The sequence below is a fragment of the Lissotriton vulgaris genome, chromosome 4_1 (assembly GCF_964263255.1).
Source record: "Lissotriton vulgaris chromosome 4_1, aLisVul1.2, whole genome shotgun sequence".
NCBI classification, from domain to species: Eukaryota; Metazoa; Chordata; class Amphibia; order Caudata; family Salamandridae; genus Lissotriton; species Lissotriton vulgaris.
The window spans coordinates 1,471,210,199-1,471,237,135 of record NC_141691.1 but is presented as its reverse complement, the minus strand read 5'-3'; the positions used below and the strand labels follow the sequence as shown (position 1 = coordinate 1,471,237,135).

Below are 26,937 nucleotides of genomic sequence, written 5' to 3'. Positions count from 1 at the left end.
GAAGATATAGCATAATCCTCGCCTCCGTGTCCTTAATAGAATTGAAACTTACCGTTACGTAAGCTAGGCAAATTTCGATTGTGCCGTGGTCTGTTCCTTCAACAGTGCCACTAAAAAGAAGTGTTTTTCTGTCACTTTACCTCTGACTTTTATTTGGCAAGACAGCCGTGCACTATAATGATTGCCCCCATTCAATATAATGGCGCAGAAAAAAAAAACACTTAGTGATGTCAGTATCCACAGCACATAGTCTTGAGCTTCATACATGCGACTGGACAATGCTCCAGCGGTACTTTAAGAAGGCGCTTGTCCTGTTTCACTGTATTTTCCCTTACACGATTGCTGTGGGAGAGCAAATAAAAAACATGCATAATGCATATAATGCTCCAGCCACTCTCAACTTTAACTCACAAGAGACTTCACACGGATTCGGTCTGAGGCAGTATCCCATGAGCTTCTACTACAGTCCTACCTGCAATAAACCAAAACTACAACCCATTAACATATACACCCCATCAGCAAGCATGGAAAATTCATTCAAAATACTCATTCCGCTTAAAAGGAAAGGTCAACGATTAATGTTCTATGTACTCCGATAAACAATGCCTTCTTCAATAGTTTCACAAGCGGTTATAAAAAGAAACCATCTGATCCCACACACACACAATGCCACTATCGGCCACAACATGACCCTGTGCATTACTTTTTCTTCATGCTCGCATGTAATGCTGCACTGCGCTCTTTCATGGCGGTGACACGTGCGGTGGAAGTGGCATGCAGCCACACAGTCCGATGTGGGCTTGTGGCTGCGCTGCTAGCCCTATACTTTGTGATGAGGAGACAGACTTGTTCTACCGGGTAACTTATGATTTAAAAAAAATATCGTGACCCTAACTACTCCTTTACATTTGTACCTCGAATTAGAAGCGTGAAACGAAAACACGTAAAATATAATATCCCGAACGGTCCAAATCAGATGTTCCCACTTGACTCTACGTCACACATGGGACGCATTACGTAAGGTAGCGCGCTGCTGTTGTCTGCGCCAGGAGCACCCTCAGTAGGACAGTTCTCGTCGGCGCAGGAAGACAGACCGGGGAACTGTAACCGCCGCTTGCCTTCTATGCAGAGGCCAGAAGCACTCCGGAAGGGCCGGGGAAATACGCCCCTCACAGGCGGGTGCAGTGTATGAAGGCACACACCTAGAGCATGGTTACAGCATGGCGGAGGATCCCTAAGGGTAGGGCTTTAAGTGGGATGAAAAAACTGTGGGGTCTCAAAGGAGTGTGGCCAATGGAATTAAGGGCGTGGCTTAAAAACACAGTAAACTAAAAATCTTTTCTTAACATAATGTTTCGAGGCACCCTTTAAAAAAATAGCTGGTGAGACCCAGCTAACTTAAAGCCCTGCCTAAGGGGCAAACTGACTGTATGCACTCGTATTTGGCGATATCCTATTCAGCCCTGCAAGCGCTTCAGTAGAATAATGCAAGTGAAAAGGCATTTCTTATCTGCCTCGCCTATACGGATGTCGGGCCCCCTCCCCACCCAGGGCTGCTTAGGAGCAAAAGGTGACTCTGCGTGATTAATCTGGCAGAAGGGGCCGTCCAAGTGTCAGTAGCCCCTTCTTTGGAGCCAAAGTGATAACCCACTGAGCACTTTCTGTAGAACGGTTTGTCCTAAACAAAAATGTTCTTTGTAAACACCACCACTAATCCTTGGATCTCGGACCACAATACATTATGCTTTCTTTAAAATAAATAATTGGAATTGGAAAGCGAACGTTCTCCTCAGCCAGCTTTAACTGAAATAGGGAATATAAAATTGTCATTTTATATGGATTTTATTTTCACAGTGTCAGATTAATATAACAGGATATTGTCAACAAGGAACTCAGAATCTACTCCCTTTAGGAACTAAACATATGGGACATGATTCTACATCAGGCATGTTTCACAACCAACAGCTCACAAATTAGAAAGCAAACTCCATAATATACTCTATAAGTTGCCGAATGTGGTAGGAGTGGAGGAGGTGGGGTGAGGGGGCTGGGGATGGGGTGGTTGGGCCCCAAGATGGCCGCAAGTTTTTTGTGGGCTCAGATCGATCGGTTGTCTATCTAAGGTGGTCGTGAAGCGCTACGGTACAAGAATATTGTGGACTGTGTTCACTGGAATGCCATAAACGGAGATCTCAACTGGTGGGCTGTGAATCTGTGGCCCTTTATTTATTTATTTATAAGGTTCAGAGCACTTTAAAATTTGAGGCAAAGGTAACAAATCAAAACATGAGTCTAACATGGGGAATCTAATAGGCATTGTATCTCCTGTGGCCTCAGTGTATGCTACTGTACAGACATGTTGAGATGATGGTAGCGAGCTTAGCACAGCAGTGCTCCAGGAGGAAGAGGTGGAGAGGAGAGCTTGGATGCACAACACCTATTGCTCAGTGGGAATTGCACAAAGGGTGAAAGACTTGCAGTGTTGGGATGCACCATGGACCAGTGGCCCTTGGGGCCTTGAGCTAGTGAGCATGTTGAAGGAGCGTGGCTAATCTCAGCTGGCATGCTGTTCGCCCTTCTAAGCAGGGAACAGTTAACCCACCAGAAAACCACTTCGAGGTATTTAGCACAGAGTACACCCTAGCTGGTTCATCCCTTTTCGTCCTCTGAAGCTTAGCCTTGAGTGAAGCCTCAACACTGAAATAGGACTGCTTACCGGTGGGATTGGAAATCTGGAGCCCCCATGACAGATAGTAAGAAGGGTAAAGAAGAAATTTTAAGAATTGCGACACGACCAGAAAAACATACAGCGGGACCCCTCAACTTTGTCAGCTGAAGATTTGGAGTTGTAAGGTGAGAAAATGCACCTCCAGTCTATTAATGCATACGTAGGAAAAAACAGGTGCTACTGAATCTGCTATTGGGGACACAGAGACCAAGTAGAAGGACCTCTTGTAGAAGGATCTTAAATGTCGAGCAGAAAACAGAAGCGTATGCGTTGCTGTTCAAAAGCTGGAGGAAAAAAAGTTGAGGTGGCGAAAGTTGTTAGGGACCTTATATCACTCACACAAAGCCTTATAGCTACTATGGTCACTGTGGAAGTCAAGATAGAAACACAAGATAAGATACAGAGAAGTATTATTTCAGAGTACTCTGCATTCCAGTAGATGTCAATTTTGAGTGAACAGAGGTGTTGGTTAATGCGATAAGAGTTACTGAGACTTCAACCAGAGGTAGCAGCAGCCATTACAGTGAATGCCTTTCATCTTCCCTAAAGCTGAGGAACCCCAAGGAAGAGTCTGGAGGTACAGTGGCTTTACAAAGAAAAGTTTCCAAATGGGGAGACGAACAGCTGCTGCTCATTCCTGACCTCAACCCCAAAACATTAGTCATGAAGCAGGCTCTGATGGGCTTAATACAGGCCTGGTGGCTAAGGGCATTAATGCTTCAGTGGGATTTTATTTATTTATTTTATTTAAGAAGTTTTATATAGCGCTGGCCTGACCCGAGGGTATTGGAGCGCTTTACATCAGATATATTGCAGAGATTCACAATAAACAAGATAAAAGAACGACACATTAACATTGCAGGGTGCTGGTTGCGGGGTCTGCTTCGTGGTCGTGGGGACATCTGTTTCGTCGTCTTGGGGACATGGTGTTGGAGCAGTGCGAAGTGTATGCTAACCCGCTCCGATTGCTCCTATTGACTCACTAGGGAGCGGTTGAGGAACAGGATTTTAAGTTGTCTTTTGAATTTTACAAAAGAGGGAATGGTTCTGATGTGAGGGGGAATGGAGTTCCAGATTTCTGGCGTGCTTCTGACGAAGGATCGAGCCGTAGTTTTTTGTTTTCAAGTTTTTGGCGGGATGAGTAGGAGGGAGTTTGAGCTTCTAAGGTTCCTGGCCTGACAAGCTTTTTTGAGTTTGGCCGCCAGATATCAGGTGTGTCAGTATGTAGGGATTTAGGAATGAGGCAGGCTGTTCTGAAGCTGCTCCGCATTTCGACTGGGAGCCACTTAAGTTCTCTGAGTACAGGGGAAATGTGGTAGAATTTATTGATTCCATTGACCATTCTGGCTGCCGTATTCAGAGTTGTTTTGATGGCAGCCAGATGTGACTGTGCAATTCCTGAGAGGACTGCGTTCCCATAGTCCAGTCTTGACAGCAACAGTGTTTGAGTGGCCTATTTAAGATCACAGGGCGAAATGAAAGGTTTTTATTTTGTTCAGTAGTTTAAGGTTAAGGAAAGGGCTCTTGGCTGAATTCTTGATGTGTCTGGTCATGTTCAGTTTTGGGTCTAGCGTGATGCCTAGTGATTTGACAGAGTCAGCTAGGGTGAGATTCCTGTTGAGCGCATCAACTGCCTTTAGCCATTCAGTAATTTGAGGGTTCTCCTCCTTGTTCGAGATGAGGAGTATCTCAGTTTTGTTGGGGTTTAGTTTAAGGTGATTCGATGACAGCCAGTGTTGGACATCTCTCAGTACGTCATTGAGTCTTTGAATGTCACTGAGGGAGGTGGTTTCCAAATATATCTGAGTATCGTCTGCATAGAGATGGAAACGGATGTTGGCTTCTTTGAGTAGTTTGGTGAGAGGTTCCATGTAGATGTTAAAGAGTTGCGGGGAGAGCACTGAGCCTTGAGGAACTCCCTTGTTGACAGGGTGTGTGTCAGAAGCAACGTTTTTTATTTTTATTTTTTTGATGCAATTGTGCAGGAAGGAGGAAACCCATTGGAGGACCTCCTCGCCAAGACCGGCTCTTTCATGGTGAGCCCAAATGAGGAGTTTGTGGTCTACTGTATCGAATGCTGCCGATAGGTCAAGGAGAATGAGGAGGCAGCATTGGTCAGAGTCTGGTGAGTTGTGGATATCGTCGATGATGTTGAGGATTGCGGTTTCCGTGCTACAGTCTTTTCTGATGCCAGATTGGTGGGAGTCCAGAAGGTTGATGTTGTCCAGGTGTTGGGTTAGCTGTTGGAGTATGCATCTTTCTAGAATTTTGGACAGAAGGGGAAGGTTAGATACAGGTCTAAAGTTATTCAGATCCGTAATGTCAAGGCTGGGTTTTTTCGGCAAGGGTCTGACTTGTCCTATTTTAAGGCAGTCTAGAACGTCTCCATTTTTCATGGAGCTGTTTATAATCATGCACCAAAGTGGTGCTAGGGAGCGCTTCAGCTTTTTGGTTAGTATGAGAGGAATGGGGTCTAGGACATGAGAGGAGGGTTTGGAGGTAAAGATCAGCGTGATTATCTCAGATTGAATGGGGCGGAAGCTTAGCCAAGATTTGGAAGAGGGGCAGGGAGCGATATCGTCCGGGCATGGTGCTCTTAATGGGGCGAGTGTTGATGGTGTCCAGTGAGTGTTAGATCTTAGTAATCTTGTTGTTAAAGAAGTTGGCGAAGTTGTTGCAGAGTTCTTTGGACGCCTGTACTGAGGAGGACATGGGCTTGGAGGTTTGTTGCCTGATAATGCTTTAGAGCTCCTTGGGTCTATTTTTCTGCGCTGTCCAGCGCAGAGCGGAAAAACGTGGATTTCTTGTTTTTGATGTGATTGTTGTATTTCCTACGAGCTGTTTTGAGTTGTTCGACGAGGGTGGAGGTAGGGTTCTTCCTCCAGCTTCTTTCTTTGGACCTTAATTTTCTCCTTTCGGAATTGATGTCAGTGTTGAACCATGACCTGGATGGAATGGTTCGGCTTTTTTCCAGCTTTCAAGGAGCTAGGTGGTCAAGCATAGCCACCAAGTTAGAGTTGTACCGCGTGGTGAGTTCAGTTGTGGAAAGGTGGTCGTTGGTGCAAGTAAGGAGCAAAGTAATCCTTTCTTCGAAGACTTCCATGGGAATCTGGGAGAGGTTTCTGACCCATCTGGGGGGCTCTGACCCATTTGGATTTCCAGGGAGACTGAGAGTGACCATGAGCAGAAGGAGTAGTTTCTTACCTGGAACTCCAGTTCTGTAGTAGGGGTATCTCTGTTATAGTCATAATCTAGTGAATAGTCCCGCCCATGTGCGTGGACACCGGAGCAATCAAAAATAATCTCTTAAACTGTCTTTAGTGCAGTCCTGCATAGACACTTAAGAGAAAATTAAAGACAAATAATGCAGCCTATACCTACAAGGCAACACTGTCCAGTACTTCAACTAGAAATGCAAAGGATATTCCACCAATATCACATTTACCACAGTATGCCAAGTTTCATTCACAGAGAAACTTCCCCTTCACAAAATCCTTGGAATGATAGAGAGGAAGGGAAGGACAGACAAGCCCCCATAGGCTGCCATTATGTGTCTGGAAAAGGGATACCGGGCCTTTAAGGAACTCTCCAGAGACCCTCGGTATCCCAGAATGCACAGCCAAAGTCCTTTTACTTTCAGTTCTTTTTGAAGGTGTATAACGCAAGGCCTGTAGCATACAATACAGTACCATTTTCTCCACCGGGGAGGAGGGTGGGTGCTTATGACTATAACAGAGATACCCCTACTACAGAACTGTAGTTACAGGTAAGAGATCACTCCTTCTGTAGAAGTGGATCATTGTGTATAGTTATAATCTAGTGAATATAATGGCAAGCCCATCCCCACAACTAATGAGAGAGAAAAAATACCACACCACTATTGTGCAAACAGATTTCTTAACAAAGCCTGCCCAACCTGAGCATCTGCTCTGGCATCAGAGTCCAGACAGTAGTGCTTGGCAAAGGTATGGACCGACTTCCACGTGGCAGCCCTGCAGATCTCTGCAATGGGAGCATTACGTAGCAAAGCTGTTGTAGCCACTTTGCCCCTGGTGGAATGAGCCTTAGGCTTACCTCCTAAGGTCTTATTAGCCTTTTGTTAACACAACTGGATGCAAGACACAATCCACCTAGATATGGACTGTTTAGAGGTAGCAAGACCAGACCTGACCGAACCAAAGTTGACAAACAATTGGTCTGACCTACGAATATCCTTCGTCTTATCCAGATAGAAATTCAGTACCCTTCTGACATCCAGGGAATAAAGAGACCTTTCCGCTGGAGTGGAAGGATTCTGAAAAAACATAGGTAAAGTGATAGTCTGATTCACATGAAAATCAGAGATTACCTTAGGAAGGAACTTAGGGTGAGTACGCATCACAACCTTAGCAGCATTAAACACAGTATAAGGTTCCTGGCAACACAATGCCTGAATTTCACTCAACCTGCGGGCTAATGTAATGGCCACGAGGAACGCCGCCTTCCACGATAGGTGCTGCAGTGAAGCCTTATGAATAGGTTCAAAAGGTTCCTTCATCAGCCTGGACAGCACCACATTCAGCTCCCACGAAGGCGAAGGATGCCGAACAGGAGGGAACACTTTCTTCAATCCTTCCAAAAAATCTTTTATCACAGGAATCTGGAAGAAGGATGTCTGTGAAGGGCATTTCCTGTACTCAGTTAACGCTGCTAGGTGAACTTTTATGGAATGGAAATTAAGGCCAGCCTGAGCCAAATGCAAAAGGTATGGAAGGATGACATCTTCCTTGCATGTCGTCGGATCATAGTTCTTAGACATGCACCAGATGCAAAACCTCTTCCACTTGTAAGCATAAGAAGTCCTAGTGGAAGGTCGCTTAGCCTCCTTCAGTATGTCCATGCAATCCTCAGGAAGATTCAGGTGGCCATATTGCACTATCTCAGGAGCCATGCCGCCAAACTCAACGATGAGAGGTTGGGGTGCAACATCTGCCCCTGAACTTCGTGAGAAGGTCCGGCCGACACGGCAGTCGAAGGTGAGGCAGGAGAGACCGGTGAAGCAGGTCCGTGAACCACCACTGTCTGGGCCATTCCGGAGCGATGAGGATCATCCGTGCCCTGGACTGGGACAGCTTGATGAGCACCGCCCGAATCAGGGGAATGGGTGGAAAAACTAACAGAAAGCTGTTCGACCAGCTGATCCATAACGCGTTCCCCAGAGACCCTGGTTGGTAATACCTCGAGGCGAAGTCTCGTCATTTTCTGTTTTCGGCGGCGGCGAACAGATCCACGTCTGGAGTGCCCCACCTGGCGAAGACGCCTGCGAGCACCTCGTCGTTTATGACCCACTCGTGGTTTTCTTGAATAATCCTGCTGAGTGCGTCCGCCTGAGCAATCTGCACACCTGGCAGATGAGTAGCCGTTATCGTCAGTCCTCTGGCTAGCAGCCAGTGCCAGATCGCCTGCGCTTCATGTGACAGTGTGCGCGATCTCGAGCCCCCCTGCTTGTTGAGGTAATACATTGTGGTCGTATTGTCCGTCTGTATAAGCAAGGAGTTCGTCTGGAAGGACGGATTAAAGGCCTTCAGTGCCAAGTGAACAGCTCTGAGTTCCAGGAAATTGATGTGCTACGGGGATTCCACTGGGGACCACGTTCCCTGGATCTGTAGATGGTTTGAATGCGCTCCCTAGATGTGGAGAGATGCATCTGTGACGATAGTCTGAATGGGAATGTCCTTGTGGAATGGAACCCCTTTGAGGAGATTCTCTGCTGAGCACCACCACCTCAGGGACTGTTGAGCATGCAGGGACAGCCTGATCCTGTCAACCCAGCTCCCCCGCTTCTGGTCCCACTGATCCTCCAGACACTCCTGCAACGGCCTCATGTGGAGGCGTGCGTGTAGCGTGAGGAAGATGCAAGAAGCCATCGGCCCCAGAAGAGAAGACACCGTCCTCACTGTTGTAGATGAAACCGCAATGAGAGCCTGAGCCTTCCGAAGGATCGATAAGCGTCTCTCCTCCGAAGGAGACACGCTTGCTGACAGAGTATTGATGGAGGCTCCCAAGTACTGTAGGCACTGGACAGGAGTCGGGACCGGCTTGGACATGTTTATGTGCAACCCCAGCTGGTTCAACAGGACGGCCGTCCTGTTGAAGTGCAATTGTGCTTCCTGGAAGGTGGAGGCCTTGATCAACCAGTCGTCCAGATAAGGGTAGACAAACACCTTGTTCTTTCGTAGGTGCGCTGCCACCACAGCCATGCATTTTGAAAAAGTCCTGGGTACAGTCTTCAAACCAAACGGCAGTACAGTGTATTGATAGTGATTGGCGCGGACTAGGAACCGCAGGAACTTCCGGTGTTTCCGCGCAATGGGCACCTGGAACTACGCATCCTGTAGATCTATTGCGCAAAGCCAGTCTCCTCGCTGCAGCTGAGGATAAATCTGGTGCAAAGACAGCATGCAAAACTTTTCTCTGCAAATCCATTTGTTTGCTTGTCGCAAATCCAGAATGGGCCTGAACTCGTTCTTGTCCTTCTTGCGCACCAGGAAGGACCGTGAGTAAAGACCCTTTCCCCTTTGGGACAGAGGAAAGTCTTCTATCGCCCTTTTTCTTAACAGGGTATCGGCCTCCACTAGGAGCTTGCTAAGTTGGAACTGCAAGCAAACCGGTTGAATCGCCGGAGGCGGGCTGATGAAACGAAGACTGTACCCATTGCAAACAATATTCAGCACCCACTTGTCCGGAGTAATTTTTCTCCACTCTGCCAAGTAATTTTGTATGCTTCCCCCCACCCGAGTGGGTAACGGATGAGGAGGAAGTAACCCCTCAGGGCCTAGACCTTTAGGACTCGCTGAGGTATGCTGGCCACCCCTGCCCCTCTGGCGCTTCTGGAAGGGCCTTCGCTGGTACTGCTGCTGCTGTTGTTGTTGCTGCTGGCCAGCTTGACGACCTTGGCCTCTTCCCTGGGCACCAAAAGTCTCTAGAAGGGATGGAAGGCCCTCTTCTGCTCCTTCGGCTTTTCCAACCCGACAGCCGTCAGGGTTTCCGCCTCTGTCTTCATAAGGGCCATCTCATCACCCGCATGCTTCCCAAAGAGCGTCGAGCCAGAGAACGGCAGATTGGCGACTCTCAGCTGCGCCTCTGGTTTCAGCGATGTTAAGCTCAACCAGGCATGGTGTCTTTGATTAATCCCACGGCAGTATCCATGAGCCGCCAAGAGAGAGGAATCTGCAGCTGAGCTGATAACCTGGTTGGATACCATCATGCCCTCCTTGATGATTTCCTGGAAGTCCTCCCTCCTGTCCCTAGGAAGGTGCTCCAGAAACTGCTGCAGGGACTCCCATAGACTCCCGACCCAAGAGAGCCGTGGCACTAGCGGCTTTCATGGACGTAGCCGCCGTACCGCAGATTTTTCATCCTGCCGAATCCAGCAGACGGCTCTCCTTATCGACGGGGCAGTAGCGTGCTGCTTTCTGGCCGCAGTAACGATCACCGAATCCGGTACCGGGTCCGATCTGAGAAACGCCGGATCGGAGTCTGGGGCCCTATACTTTTTCTGCAGCCAGGAAGGAGCGGACTTTGTTGATGCCGGAGTCAAGAAGAGCTCCATCGCCGGTTCCTCCAGCCCCGGCTGCCGCTTGTTTAGGGTCTCGAAAATCACCGACGTAGACGGTGTGGGAACTGTCACATTAATCCCCAGCTTTGCTGCCCCTCTCAGTAACGCCTCTTGGAACGAGACAATGTCATAGAACGGTGACACCCTTGTACGGGGGGGGGGGGGGGGGGGGAAGTCCGATAATGTGGGTGAGTACTCCCTGTTGCTGGAAGAATCCGTATGACGGGACAATGACCTGTCCCTCCGGTGGTGACGCCTAGACCGCGTTGAAAAGCGACGGTCACTCCTTGACCGGTGTCTCCGTCTGGACCGTGACCTAGACCTCCTAGGCCTCAGGCGATCCACTGGTCGTAAAGGAGGCGGCAACTGCGGAGGCAGGACCGGAACCAAAGGTTGCAGAGGCCTCGTAGTCGGTGACGGGAGGTGCAGCACAGATAGAGACTGCAGAGCAGGCCCCGGTGGAGGTGTCAGGAAACACACCATTGCCTTAGTCCAGCACCTTCATATGCATAAACCACAACAGAAGACATGAGTGATTGTTAAACCCAATATGGTCAATCTTTGGTATTATATGAAGTAGGGTTTTAAACACTTAAGATGGCTGCCGCTATGGCAGTAATTATTGCAGAGGGAACGCAAACATACTGTCTAGTGGTTCTACGAAGTGCGCGAGATTCTATCTGCGCACTTCAACTGAAGTTTGTTAGAGGCAACAGCTTATTCCGTAGCTCCACGTCTATTCTTATGACGGGAGATACAATAATTTTGGGCATTTGCAGAATATTGGTATTTACAGTTTAGAGTAGAGATTCTGAGGAGGTATTTATCGCCAGAGTCATATGAAAAGAACTTGAGGAACATTTGAAATACGAACTCTTCAGGCAGCAGTTCGGGAGAAATTCATTGCGCCATATCAAAGAGGTATTTGCTTTCTGGGCAGCCGTCTTCACTACCGAGCAGCGGAAAACACGAAGTTGGCAGCAGTCTTCACTATAGAGCAGCGGAACCCACGAAGTTGGAACTGGTACTGTAAATAACTACAGCATGTTTTCTAAAGACAATTCTATTCTATCCAGTCACTATCCTTATCCTCGCAGCGCTTCTCCTTATTTTCCCTTTCCCTCTTTTTCCCACCTTGTTCCTTTTTGCACGTCTCACACAAGGATAAGAAACTGGTTAAAGACAATTCATCTTTAAATATTTAGTGGGCCTTCACCAGTAATTGGAAATATTCAACGCAGAATTGAGGAGATAACAGGTATTAGTTGATAGGGTTACCTGCTTAGAATAATAAGAGACAAGAGAGGTTCCTTACTAATTATTATTTCCTTTGTTGTAGAAAGCTGACTTCTCTTCATGTAACCACATTATTCATACATATATAGAAGAGGGGCGAATACTTCGAACACAGCTGGTAGGATTATTCTTAATAAGAGTTATTGTAGAGATAGTGGAAATTGGTTGTTTGCTTATGTCCCTTTCTTATGTGCATTGGGCATCCGTTAAGAAGTAAGAAGTACAGATACAGAAGTATTCTGCAACACTTCCTGGTGGTAGCTGTGACGGAGTATCTCTTCTCTCTCTCCCATTCCCCTTTTCCCCCCTATTGGTTACGTTGCTTTCATAGCGGCGGCACCGGTGGGTAGGCATAGGGAACAGCTTCAATTCTGCTCCTGCAAAGAACATTGGGACCCCTTGACAGGAGGAGGAGGAGGTTGATGAGGGGGAACCGCAGGAGGAGGAGGCGTAGGAGGACGAGGAGGGGTCTCCTTCGGTAACGGAGGAGGCGTAGGAGTTCTGGGCCTCGAAGGTGAGTAGCCCTGAGAGTATTCAGAGTCCGAAGACCTCATCACTCTCCTCTTTTTCTTCTGTGCATGCCTTGATGAAGATGCCCTAGAGGCCGATCTTTTGAAGGCTGAGCGCCGGCGCGGCCGTGACCGTGGGCTCTTAGATGCAGAAGACAGGGTTAAGACAGAGGCAGAGGACACAGTCCTGGCCCTTGATCGCCCCCTTGACGCCGACCTATCTCTCCTCGACGTCGATCTCTTAATGAACGTCTCGACGTCGATGTCGCCTCGAAGGAGAACGGCGGTGTCGCCTCGACGGCGAGCGCCGGTGCCTCTTGGACCCATCTCGACGTCGACTGTGTCTTGACGTCGATGTTGTCCTCGACGTCGGTCCCCTCGACGTCGAAAGGCGACGTCGCTTCGCCCCAGAGCCCTGGGACGATGGGGAGCAGATGGTGGTAATCCCTCTCGACGTCGACGGAAATCTGTGCCTTTTTCTGGCCTTATCTTGACTGGGGAGCCCCCCAGAGGCCGAAGCACGGGCAGAGGACGAAGTCTCTCCATGCCCAGACCCACCTTGGTCCTGGTGTCTCCTTACCTCCAGGCCTTGGAGTCGAATCTTCTCCCTGTCCCTCAGGGTCCTCTTGAAGAAAGATTAGCAACTCTCACAATCTTCAGGGACATGAGATGATGGTAGGCAGAGGATACACACTCTGAGAGTCTGATTTAGCTTTCTTCCTGGAACACTCAAGGCACTTGTCGAAAAAAAGCTGGCATATTCGACAGAAAAATGGCCAAAACTGGCCAAAAACCCCAGCAAAAGGAAGAAAAAGCAGTCAGACGTCGAGTGAAACCTTCACAACACTTGAAAAGTGCCAACAAATTTAAAAATACCCAAAAAGGGAAAGCTCAATGCTCCAGGGTCCTGCTAGCAGGAGCCGGAAAAAAGAACTGAAAGTAAAAGGACTTTGGCTGTGCATTCTGAGATACCGAGGGTCTCTGGAGAGTTCCTTAAAGGCACGATATCCCTTTTCCAGACACATAATGGCAGCCTATGAGGGCTTGTCTGTCCTTCCCTTCCTCCCTATCATTCCAAGGATTTTGTGAAGGGGAAGTTTCTCTGTGAATGAAACTTGGTAGACTGTGGTAAATGTGATATTGGTGGAATATCCTTTGCATTTCTAGTTGAAGTATTGGACAGTGTAGCCTTGTAGGTATTGGCTGCATTATTTGTCTTTAATTTTCTCTTAAGTGTCTATGCAGGGCTACACTAAAGACGGTTTAAGAGATTATTTTTGATTGCTCCGGGATCCACGCACATGGGCGGGATTATTCACTAGATTATGACTATACACAGAGATTCCCTACTACAGAAATGAGTGGTCACTCCAGTCGTCTTGGCAAAACCCTTTCTCGACAGTCTGGTTCTTAATAAGGGATGAGGCTGGGCAGAGGTTCGTTCGGGATGGGGTGGTTCCCGAGGTGCCGCTGGGTACTGTCCCTTTATCGTGTCTATGTCAGATAATCAAATTCTGGTCCTTCTTGTTGCTAATCTTTCATCACTCTATTGTCCCCTTCACCTCCTTGGTTTTAAAGGAGACACTGTGATTTAAGTACTGGGATCAAAGCTGCCTGAGACTGCTCAATGAAAACGTCTTTGATGGTATGAACTTTGTTGTTATTGCTCTGCCTTCTTGATGGTGTTGAACAATGCCTCTATGGGATTGTGTAAGGTAGTGCTGTACAAGTGATGTGGTACCTGTAATGCTATCCGTTTGGTGGCAGTTTTCCTCTTCAATAAAACATTTAAACATAAAGTGCTGTATGTGTATCAATTTACTGTCAAGAGCAGTGGCTTCTCCAACTGGATATAACATTGTATTTCACTTTCAGAACACTTTAAACTAAAGGGACTACCACAAATGCCTAGGTGTGGATAGGAACTTGAGCGTTCTCTCCCTCAGCACTTGAAAACCATATATAGAAGGGGCATTGTTATTAAAAGGCGATGAATACAATCATGTGTGCTTTGTGATATGTAGTCAACTTGTCACCGCAGTGAGATGTTAGAGGAGACAGTGCCCCGACACCAGCCAAGCTAGGACTAAAAAGCTGTCATTGCCAGGCATGTCAGATATGTTTGAGGGGTATGGTAAAATAACTTCATACGGGCCACACATTGCACCTACACATAATTCTAAGTTTAAAAATGTTTTCTCTAGTAAAGAGAAAACACATCAGTTTCAGCATTTGGCACCATCTAGTGGTAATTTTAGCTGCCTTATTTTTTGTGTGGGTTAAATCTGTTTTTATTGATTTTAATGTTTGCATAGTTATGATAGGCAACATACGTTTGGATGTACGTTTATACATGAGACCATCTGCCAAAAATGTGGTGTACAGTTCCTTTTTTGTGTGGATGCTGGGCATATCATGAGCGCCTAGAGCGTCATTCGTACAGGATCAAGTTTGACCTTGGCGTTCAATCCATATTACAAACTGCAGAGATTACAACTCAGTAACAATGTATTATCATAATGACGTTGTGTAAAGTCCTTTCAGTTCATTCACCTTGGACTTCTAAACAGATGGTGTGATTAAGAACAAAGAAAACAATAACAACAGCAGCATTAACCGGTACATGTACATTCATCCCCCCCCACGCCCTCCCTGCACCCCACCCCCCAGTGTTAACTATCCACCTGGTGATTACTTCTACGCACTAGCAGGTACATTTAGCTGCCTCATCATTAGAAAATAGGGTATATATAAAAATCTACAAACACATTGTGCAGGACGAACACAGAAGTTTGAGAATAACAATGCTCCCCCATGCATCAGTCTATGTGGGTACCACTGCAACTAAGCATCTTTCAATATCCATCCATCGGATCTCTCTACTCTCTGTACTCTCTGGACAACCCTCTTTCTAGAGTTTAACCTATCCACTGGGCACTGACAGGCAGCTCCCAGCCTTCTTTTGCCTCTCTCCTTCCTTCTCCCACTGGATCAAACCTGTAAAAGTATTACATCTCTGCAGGAACTGAAACCAAATACTGGAACTCCCTTGCCCAATCCTGTCACTGCTCACATGCAGCATGTGAGCAGCACTCTTATTGGAGGGAGCGGCCTCATTCGGTGCTCCATAGCGTACTGGAGGCCTGCACTTAGTCTCAACCCAGCTGTCTTAAAACGGCCAAAAAGACATGCGCACTTTAAACAGTGCATTAAACAGCCCACTTTTCTCCCTGCTGCTGTCAGTCAGCATCGGCCCTGTCCCTGTCCTGACGCTCGGGACAGGGAACGAAAAATAAAATGGTAATGAACTACCATTTTATTTTTCATCTCCGAGGCTTTGGGGGGTGGGAGCATTTTAAGTGGGGCGACGCCCTTCTGCTCCAAAGGAGGAGCCGCCCTTGCCTCTCTACTCATTCTCTGTATTCTTCTTCCCCAACAACATAGGAACCCTTTCTCCTAACGTTGGTAGGAGGCCTGTTTTACACAAGAGACACCTAAATACTGACTGATCCACAGCTGCCCCTGGTCTAACTCGTACTAATGACAGCACTCTCCAAACACCACGTCCATCTTTATGCCCAATCAGAATGTTTCTACAACACCAGGCCTTATCCACCAGCCATCTTGTGCAACAGGATGCTGGCAATACTTCACCTTCAAGAGAAAGATTGTAAAAGATTCCGTCTATTGTGGTCATTCTTTTTTCCTCAGTTGTTTTTCTAATGAATGTCAAAGGAACCAACGAATGTAGCACCATAAATTCATTGCATTTCATGCAGGTCTGCTAACATTGTGGATGTCCATAAGAAAACAAACAAGCTTTTTCAATGCAATAGGTCTCATATGTACAAGAGTTTGAGCTATTGGTGTTGTAAATGACAATGCCTTTTATTTTAAAACATAAATAAAAAGCATTGTCATTTACAATGCCAATTGCTTAAACTCTTGCAAATGCGAGACCTATTACATTGCAAACACGTGCTCCAACAATATAACAGTTCAAAAGAAAATTGGTTCTGTCGGATACGAACAAAACGTATTTTTCAACCATATTATTTGGTTTCTACGTGGTCTTGTAAACCAAAGTACAATACCATCTAAGTCACTTAATAGCTGGTGCCCCCTCTGGAAGAAAAAGAAATACAGCTTCTTACAATCAAATGAAAGAATAGCCTACAAGTGACTCTATATTCTCTTTATATTAAATGAATCACATTCTTACAAAAACATTTTTGTCTGTACATAAGACTGTTCAATGTGGTGCAAAAGAAAGTGAAAACAATGAATAGTGATCACGGCGCAAAAGGACAATACAAAAGACAATATATACACAATCAATGCATTCAATTAGACAATCTATACAAATATACAACAATTACAAAGTTCTGGTTTTGCAAAGGCCATCCACTGAAGTCAACTTCTTGAACCCTTTTGATTTATTTTATTTCATTGGAGTTCTAGAGTTAAGAGGCCTGTGAGAAGTGTCGACATTTCGACCCTATCAAGCGCCAACTTGTTGGTCGCGGCGGGTCTTTATCAAGACGATTAAGTGCACGACAGTCCTGGAGTTCAAGTGAAAGAATGTCACCCGAAGTCGTGGTAAAATCTTCTATTCGGTCAATCGGAATAACCTTGTGTGTATCCAATCCAACACGGTGGCTTCGTCAAACCTACTGGTGCCCGGCTTGTGATCTCCGACGTGTTTACTCAAGTCGGTCAGCTCCCTGCGAACGCGTTGGCGCAAGATTTATGCATCACAACGTTAGGCGTCTCCGCGTAGCACGGAAAATACGCGGTTGCTATATCCGGGCACCAGTAGGTTTGACGAAGCCACCGTGTTGGATTGGATACACACAAGGTTATTCCGATTGACCGAATAGAAGATAAAATAAAAGAAATCAAAAGGGTTCAAGAAGTTTCACTTTCTTTTGCACCACATTGAAGAGATTGACAGTCTTATGTACAGACAAAAATGTTTTTGTAAGAATGTGATTCATTTAATATAAAGAGAATATAGAGTCACTTGTAGGCTATTCTTTCATTTGATTGTAAGAAGCTGTATTTCTTTTTCTTCCAGAGGGGGCACCAGCTATTAAGTGACTTAGATGGTATTGTACTTTGGTTTACAAGACCACGTAGAAACCAAATAATATGGTTGAAAAATAAGTGTTGTTCGTATCCGACAGAACCAATTTTCTTTTGAACTATCATTAACCCAGGTTCTGAGGGACACAGGGTCAACCCCGTTTTTGTTTACAAGCTAACAATATAACAAGCATTTGCAATGCAATAGGTCTCGCATTTGTTAGAGTTAGAGCTATTGGCATTGTAAGTGGCAATGCCTTTTATTTATGTGTTGGTTTTTTAAAACATAAATAAAAGGCATTGTTATTTACAATGTCAATAGGTTTAACTCTCGCAAATGCGAGACCTATTGCATTGCAAATGCTTGTTGTGTATTGGGTGAATCACGGGTCAGTAGAACACAACGAGTAAACAGTGGACAAGTGGACATTGATTTAGCAAAATTTCAGAGGTAGCAGACGTGACACCATGTTCCGTTTGACCCCCAGTGACATCTCAGGAAATAGGGTAACTGAGCATTTTGGAATTTCCGGAAGTGACTTTAATGAGGTTAAAAAACGAACAGTAAGTGGCAAATCTAAAAGGATACTAAAGTAGATGAAAGAGCATATTGGTTACAGATCAGATACCGAGTAGGCTGCTGGCTTACAGTGATACCAGAGCAGGAACTTGAGTACACCATGCCAACAAAGGCGGTTCGCATGGGCAGGGCGCTCCGCTGCTGCACAGGCAGAGCCAGGCTAGAAACAATCTCAAAACGCTTAAAATTGTTTAATGCTCTGAACCGTAAATATCAAAACAAAAAAAGCATGAATGATTTTCAGTGTCATAATAACACCAGAGGTTATCCTTTTGAACAAGATAAAAAAATATATTTTTTGAACATGATCTGCAAAAAAACCCATTACTTATCACATTATTTAATTATTGAAATATGTTAAATCAAACTTACTATTTTATTATGGCAAAAAAAGCCTATGCGTTCAAGCCGTGAGCTTTAAGCCCAACCGCGCTCAGGTGACGTGTGTTGGTTTTAAAGTTGAACACAAACAGGTTAGCTCCCTTTCAAGATGGCCTCTTTATTAACCTTCACCTTCACCCGTCCTTTAGTTGAATCCAAGAACTAGACTCCCAGCCGCTTTTCTCGCGAGATTTGCTTTAGTGTGGCCTTGTAGCGTTGAAGATGGGGTTCTCGGACGCGGAGGATGGGACAGACTGTTTGCAGAAGACATGGACCCCATCAAGCCTTGGGCTCCCATTGGTAAGGGCATGGTTCTGCCACAATCCCCCAAACTCAAAATCGTGGGGGTTGTGTGATTTTAGGAGTGGGTAGTAGATGTGGCTCCCGTTTGGATGAGGGGCAGTGCTGTACATCGGTGACATTCAGGAGCAGGCAAAGCTGATGGAGAACTTCATTGGCTAAATTGTTATGCCGACAGGGGTGGTGAGCGCACAGTTACAATTACAGCTAAAACAAGGGGCAGCAGGGAGCAAGCGAGCAGATGGTGTGATCACGCTATGCGCGTACACATCTCATGTTATCCCACTTGAACGCCGCTGTACGTGAGCGAAAGTGAAACGGACAGGAGATGTGCGCGTGGCTGTACGCGCGAAAGTGAAACTCCAAGCTGGATTGCCTGCGAAAGCGGGACAGGCGATGTGCACGTGGCTGTACGTGCGCGTCCACAGACCCCAATCGCCGCGCGTGCCCCGGTCTGTCTCCCTTGAGAGGCATGACGCTGACAATAGGTCTCGCTGACAACAGCCTTTTCGTGCTGCAACGCCGTGCGAAACCTAAAAAAAAGCATTAGGGGAGAGCGTGTCCTAAGCTATTTGAGAAAATAGTGCTCGGAGGCTGTAATTAAAGCCTACTGAGTAACAACACTCGTAACAGGGGGTGTCGCCATGGGAAGTTACAAAATGAGACTTCTAAGCCTTTTGACCAAGGAACAGCCACAGTTTACAGTGGACAATGACACAAGCCAATGAAAAATATCGGCGGAGAGTGGGAGGAGCTTCAAGTCCCTACCTCAATACAGCATGCCTTGCAGAGCAGCGCATGCGCTGCCCAGGCTTGACCTAAAAACAATGCTTGTGATTTTTTTTTAAATGGCATACTTCTTGCAAATGACAGAATTGTGTGAGAGATGTTCTATATATTGTGGATCGGCAATACTGTTTGTACAGTGGTGTTCTGTGCTGTGGCATACAAAACAATGCACAGTATTCAATTTTGTTACAGTTAAATATTGTTTAGGATATTAGTTTTGCCTTTTTTATCCTTTTTTCCACACCAAAGTACCAACCGTCCACGCATAATTGTTATACATTTGGTGTACACACCTCTTATAAACTGCATTTGTTACCACGTAAAGACATTCTATTCGAATTGCTAGAGCTGCTACCAAAAAATAAATACATCTAAGATATTGAAAGTTCCCTTCTTCACCTGCTGCTCACCACTACAGGGCTTTTCATCTTTTTTTCCCCACAGGCCTCGAGAAGCTTAAATACAAATTTTTAGTTTTACCATATTAGCGTCTCTCTCCGACTGTGGTAACAGGGTAACATTAATTCACTGGCTATCCACTTGCATGAGATTTTTATAGAGGAATTCACTTGGAAGTAATATTTTGTTTTGCCTAGAGACTCCAAGAAACCACATACATTAAAATGTAAAAACATTGTTACAGTCTTTTCATGGAAACCAAGACTAGAACAGGCACACAGCTCTTATGTGTTGTTAGTGTTAACTGTGAGTGGTCATTTTGTGATGATGTATAATATATTTGTAAGAGAACCATCTTTGGCCGTTGTCAGAGACATAATGGAGTAACAAGAAAACATCTGGCCCATTACGTACATAGGCTACGAGGGAGGGAAGAGTTATAAGGGATGGATGGTACATTGAGTCACCATTTGAAGTTAGGCCCAGATCTCTGTACTGGGGTGAATTTTTGACAGTGTTCAACATTCTGTTCATCAATTGTTCTTTTTGCATTCGTCACCAGAGTGGGATGGGTATGCCTAGATGTGGGTCCAGTGCTCTGAATGCCACTGGAGTCAAGCTATCCAGGCTGATGAGGGGTGAAACCCCGAAACCCATCCCAGGATGCTGGTTTCCAGTCCAGGGAGGCATGGCCTGGCAGTTTGGGCTGGACTGTTCCCATGGGGAGCAGGGTCAAGACTGATTTGCATATGGATGTGTTTAAACTGGAATGCCATGTGGAGCAAACAAAAATAGATTTAGGCCCAGGTCTCTGTACTGAGGTGAATATTTAACGTTGTTCAACATTCTGTCCATCAATTGTTCTTTTTAGGTCGAGGACCGGAAATGCTGGCTTGCCAGCTTCCGGTCGGAGATTTATTGATTTTGAGTACGGGGCTTGAACCCGCCTCTGTACACCACCTCTCCGCCATTGGCTGGCTTCCTAAACGGAGGCCAGCCATTGGAGGAGAGAGGCGTCGCTCGAAACAAGCTCCGTCTCTTTCGGATTCAGGGGCGTACATTTTGCTGTTCTTTCGCCAGTGACGTCACCCGTCACTCAAAACAACAAATACACGCCCCCGAATCCGAAATTTGCAGCCGCCATTTTTTTTTTCTACACTGATTTTCAAGTAAAAAAAAATGCCTCCTGCGGGTCCGATCTTGAACGTTTGGCTCTAGAAGGGTTTTTGTGACTCTGCTCCAGCCTCCGGTAGATTCCAAGACGCCTGCTGTCCCTCCAGGTATGGATGCCGCTTCTCGCCTGTTTCAGGTGGACGGGGGCAGAGGAGGTTTGTGCAAACGCGGCTCCGGTAGATTACAAGACCGTGGCGGCTCCCTTCAGGTACGGGCACCGCATCTCACCTGTTTCAGCTGCGAAGGGTGGTGCAAGATGTGAATGGAATTTGCCTCCCTCTCGGTGTTTGCATCAGACACGAAACCCAGCACAAGGAAGTGAGTTCCCTGCCTCGTCAGTAAATACTATTTCCCCGAACAACTGCACACGTATTGGGAAAACGCCCACGGTTCCAAGACTGTTTTCCGGTGACTTTCTCGAAAGTTAAGGGCTTCTCACACCACGCCACTTAGCCGTCCTTGGTATGACATTCAGCCGGTATGTTGTTCACACTGCTCTCTCGAAGGACAAAATTAAAGAACTTGTTTCGGTTGTGTGACGGGATGTTTTCACGTAAATCACGTGACTATTTACATGCAGTCATACATTTTTTCCTAAATTGTGTTTATTGAAATGTATTACCTTTTTGAGTTTCTTACAGTTTCAATATGGGCTTAGTTGCCGTTGAGGCGGCAGGCGCAGTGCACGGGGTGTACAGTCCTGAGGGCACCCTGATAATTGCTGTATTTTGCTACCTCAGCTGCAATCAATGGGGCCATTTTCCTTGCTGGCATCAGGGGCACTGGCATCCTTGCTACTCTGATGTACAAAGTAGCCAGAGTGATCCAAGTGTGGCGAGGCTCGGACTTTAAATAAACGTATAGAGGTTTCCATGTTACTTTCCAGTGGCATTCAGGCTTTGCTGAGGGCGCAGGGCCTGGTCTAGGGCTGAGGTGGAATGTGGTATAAGCGGGTAGGGTGCTTAGTCCCCGCTTGAACTCCACTGGGGAGGGGAGGTGGCACTTCGGTGAAGAGTTTTGATTGACGCAAAGTCAATGGGGCCATTTTCCTTGCTGGCATCAGGGGCACTGGCATCCTTGCTACTCTGATGTACAAAGTAGCCAGAGTGATCCAAGTGTGGCGAGGCTCGGACTTTAAATAAACGTATAGAGGTTTCCATGTTACTTTCCAGTGGCATTCAGGCTTTGCTGAGGGCGCAGGGCCTGGTCTAGGGCGGAGGTGGAATGTGGTATGAGCGGGTAGGGTGCTTAGTCCCCGCTTGAACTCCACTGGGGAGGGGAGGTGGCACTTCGGTGAAGAGTTTTGATTGACGCAAAGTCTGTGCATCATGAGGTAGAACAGGGTGCGAGGGCAACGGGCAAGTGAATGCTGTGGAGAGGTCGGGAAGAACGGTGATTGTTGGAGCAGAGATGACCAGTGAATGAGTGATATTTTTTTATTGCTTAGTTAATTAAAACCAAAACAACATTCCAAGATGGCCAAGTTAGAGTGAGGACCATTTTCGAAGAGTTGGTGAAGGATTTCTGCAGTGGGCTGAGTAGGTTGGAGATAGGTAAGGTGGCAGGTGCGCTTCAGGCTTTTGGAAAAGAGTAGCTGATACCTGGTGGAAACTAGGGGGAATTTTTACAAAATATGCTTTGTTTTTTAGTAAAGGAATGCCATCTGCAACTCTGAAGCGTTAACTGGATGGGCGTATTTAGAGGGATGGTACACTTATCATACGCTAGCAGTGAGTCTAGTGGTTTTATTTGGGGTGTAAGATGGAGCGCAGAGACACCCATGCTGACTTGAGCACGGAGATCCTTTTCAAAGAGGTTGCAATGGAGGAGTTGAGCTGGGAAAGATATTCCATTACAAATTGGAATTGAAGCGTTGCGTTGTAACCAGCAACAAAAGAAGGTGTAAACTGTAATTGAGCAGCACACACCCTCTCCTTCCTCCGTTCTAGTGGGGAGCGGTACATGTTCATAAACCTCTTTGAAGAGTAGTCTGTAAGTTTTTGACTCAGTTGGTTTACGCTGTTGCGCACCTGATTGTTGGTCTCATGTGGTTACAGTGTTTTGGTTGTTTAATTATGATAAATAACACTTCCCCATGTTCACCAATAACCGCAACCCCAAGAACCAGCAATATGGGTCGTCGATTTAAGCAATGGCAGACCTATCCTGTACCTACCATACTAAGCTGTTGCAGTGCCAAAAGCCTCACGTGGCGCTCTGCTTGGGTGGCGAGTGCCTTTATTCTTTTACCCAGTTTTAGATTTTCAATGGATTGTCTGTTAGACCTGTACACCCCTTAGTGGAGCAGTGAGTGCCCAGTGCAATTCAGGTTCTGGTACCCTTCAGGACTTATGTGCTTAAAGTCCATTGGTTGTGATGGTCCTTTTCTAGATGTGGAGGGTCAGAGCAAAAACATACTCAGCTTTCCTGTCTTAGATAGCTCTACCTTTAATAATGCCGAGACCATTGCATTGTAAATGCTTGTTGCATATGTCACTCTGAGTGGGACAGGTATGCCCAGACGTGGGTCCCATGCTCTCCATGCCACTGGAGTCAAGCTAGCCTGGCGAATGAGGGGTGAAACCCCGAAACCAGTCCCAGGATGCTTGTTTTCGTTCCAGGGAGGACCTGGCCTGGCAGTTTAGGCCGGGCTGTTCCCATGGGGAGCAGACTGATTTGCATATGGCTGGGTTTAGACTGGAATGGCATGGGAAGCAACAAAAACAAGCATTGGCATAGCCAATAGGTTCAGCTTTTGGGACCTTATAAGTATTTAATTATGCAGCACAATATCCTAAGTGCAACAACATCAACTGTTGCATGGCTAATCACTTATAAGGGCTCAAAGGCGAGACCTATTGGCTATGCCAATGCTTGTTTGTTAAAGCTTCCATTTTAAAATAGTTGTCATGTACGTGCAAGCAAGGGGGATATCAGTGAGTGAAGACTGATCCATGAGTGAGGTAGGGTGCAGTGAGTAGTGACTGACTCAGGCAAACAGCAAAAGGCCCCCGATATAATACAAATATTCACTGTCCTGGTAAAGGCCAATGAGCAATTAACAGCGCCAACATCTCCCTGTGATGGATACAGATGTCACTGAGGTTTCTTCAAAAGGCTAACAGTGTGGGGGCGGGGTGCGTTGTTGACTACATTATGTCAGCCTCCCTGAAGTCCTGCCTTTAAAGTTGGGTTTTCTCTATTGAGGTGCACAGGCCCAAAGATAAGATCTGCCTAAGGCGGGAGCCCGAGACAGCACGCGGGCTGAGGAGGGAAGGGGCGGAGGCGGCAAAAGTGCTCGTCAGAGAAAGAAGTGAAAAGGGCAGGGGAACAGGCAGAAAATAAAGCGCGGAGAAAAGAGAGTAGCAGTAAAACACGTAAAGAAAATAATAGACAAAAGGAAAAATAAAACGATGAGTTAAGATAGAAAGAGGTGTAGAGAAGATAAACATTGTAAATCCCCAGGAGAGAAGAAGGTGACAGAGAACAGGCGAAATAAACACGATAAAAGAAGAGATTCGGCAGAGGGCAAATGGAGAAGGCATGCATGAAAGAACCGGAGAAAACAGACATACATAGCGATATCAGGGGATTCGAACACTTTATATACTTATTTATGTAACGTAAACTCATCTAACAAGCATTTACGCACATCAGCAGAATCCAAGCAAACCAAAAGAGCCCTTTTTCTCTGTTTAGACTGTCATTCCAGTCAACAGGCAAAGGTTGTCGCGCGCACGTCAAAACCTGGGTTCGTGCGCGTTCATCTTCCCCAAGCACGCGCTCTTCTCTCGCAGGGACGTGCGCCCTTGCAATTCTACAACATTGAACATTAAAAAAAAGCCCCTGAAGGGGAAGGGAAGGAAGAGGGAAAATGGCGGAGGGTGGAAGCGAGTAGAGGTGGGGGCTGTGGCAGAGGAAGGCAATGCCATGAGACCAGGGACACAGAAGGAGCGTGTCTGCCTGAGGTGAGAAGCTTATAGAAAGGGGTGTGCGAGCTGTGCTTTGGCGACTTCTTGGAGGATGGGGCAGGGATTAGATAAATATTGTAACTAATTTCCACGCAAATCGAAGCAGGCATATCGCATATTAGCAAATAAGGAGGTAAGGCCCTGGGCAACAGCGAAAAGTGAGTGTGTGGCCCTGTGGTGAGCAGAGTTTTGAGAGTTGCGCTTAAAGTGTAAAGGAGCCCTTTCCCCCTGTGCCTGCGGGGGTTGTGTTGCAGAGGTTTTGATAGACTTGTGTTAGCTGTTAGTATGGCGGCTGGGACTGTATGAGTAAGATACAAAGCAGCAAGAGTCCACCGGCAGATGGGAGGTTTAGTGAGAGAGTTGGGGCTTGAGGGGGTATGCAGCCCTAGGGTTATGGAGTAAGCAGGAGATTCTGTTAGGCTATTGGAGAGGCTTTGTCGGGGTTGATGAGGTTATAGGTAGTGAGTAGCAGGGAGCTTTTGGGGGGTGAGTGGGGGCCCGGGAGTTAGCCTATTGAAGATTTTGTAGAGCAAACATATTTCCGTGCGAGTTGGGTGGTATGTGGCATATGTGTTTATTTTGGTGAGCTTTGTAGAGCGGCGGCGGACTGAAAGCATTTAGGGGTGCAAGTGTAATATGGTGGTGAGCTTGCACTCTTATAACTGGGGGTGAGGTGAGCGGACTGTTGGCACCTGGTGGGGAGTTGATTATAAGGGGAGCAGTAGGATCAGGAGTCAAAGCCATGCATAATGGCCTAAAGTGAGTGGTGGCCCCGTGGAGGGGTCGAGTTGTAGGAGTTGAGCTTACTGTGCAGCCCAGCCCTTTTCCCTGTGCTTGGGGAAGTGGTGTTACTGAGAGTGTAAAAAGACGTGTCCTTTTAGTTAGTGCAGCGACTTGGACTGCATAACTAATGTGCAAAGTAGTAAGAATTCACCAGTAGATGGGAGGCCCGGTATAGAAATTGGCTAGGCTACCGCCGTTTAAGAGCGGGTGTGTACGTGTTCCGGCGAAGGGGCACACCACTTTGCTAGGGGCAGAGCAGTTACGAATGATACAAAGCATCTTGCAGCGTATGAGGCAGAAATATGTCCGACTGGAGTTGGGTAAATATTGTAAGTAAAGATTTGCGTATGGCAATACTTTTGCGGACAAATTTAGTGCTTATACCGCTATGTATAGGTAGCTGCGAGGTAAAAGTTTGCAATTATATCAGTGTACAGTTGAGTGGGAACCTTTTCGGTTCACACTCCGTGCAGGAAAGAATAACTAATGCTGATTTGGTGTGTGCGCTTTAAGGGTGTCCGCGAGCGATGCGCTTGAGCGATGAGCTTAATGAGGGAGAGATAGGAAAGCCAGATGGCGGATGTGCACGTAACCGCAAGCTTTATGCCACAAGCAAAAGCGTGTGGTCGGATTACTAAAGCCCACTAACTAAATGTCTCGCCAGATCAGCGCATGCGCTGGCTCAGGCGAGACCTAACTGTAGAGTGGGAATCTTTTCGGTTCACACGCCGTGCAGAAGTGAATAACTAACGCTGATTTAGTGCGCGCGCATTAAGGGTGCCCGCGAGCGATGCGCTTAATGAGGGAGAGATAGGAAAGCCATATGGCGGATGTGCGCGTAACCGCGCTCGTAACCGCAAGCTTTAGGCCACAAGCAAAAGCGTGTGGTCGGATTTCTAAAGCCCACTCACTGAATGTCTCGCCAGACCAGAACATGCGCTGGCTCAGGTGAGACCTAAAATTTACTTATGGCACAGATCTCTGTACTGGGGTTAATGTTTGGCATTGTTCAACAATCTGGCCATCGATTGCTCTTTTTGCATTCATCTTCGGGCACAGAAGATTTTTCCTGAATTTATCCAAAGATTGTTCAGGGGGACTCTTTTTGTTACTACAGTGAAATATTTTAATTTAGTAACTAGTTTCTAAATTTAAATGTCTGGTGATCTTCTATTATTAAAAAGCATCGATATGTTTTACAAACGATTTTTAGCTGCACTTCTCTCCATGCCAATAAAGTTAACGTTGTTAAAAGACAATCCTTCAGATTTTACATTTCTGGTTAGCGTGGTGGAACTGACACATTTTGCAATTAATATGGGCAACCTTTTAGCGGGATATACGAT

General features: G+C 46.4%; 1 protein-coding gene across 1 annotated transcript in view; it reads right to left on the bottom strand.

The window, feature by feature from the left end:
- Positions 1-26,937, bottom strand: part of SPIDR (scaffold protein involved in DNA repair) — a 2,344,543-nt gene that overhangs the window by 1,709,806 nt on the left and 607,800 nt on the right. The gene's annotated exons all lie outside the window — the stretch shown is intronic.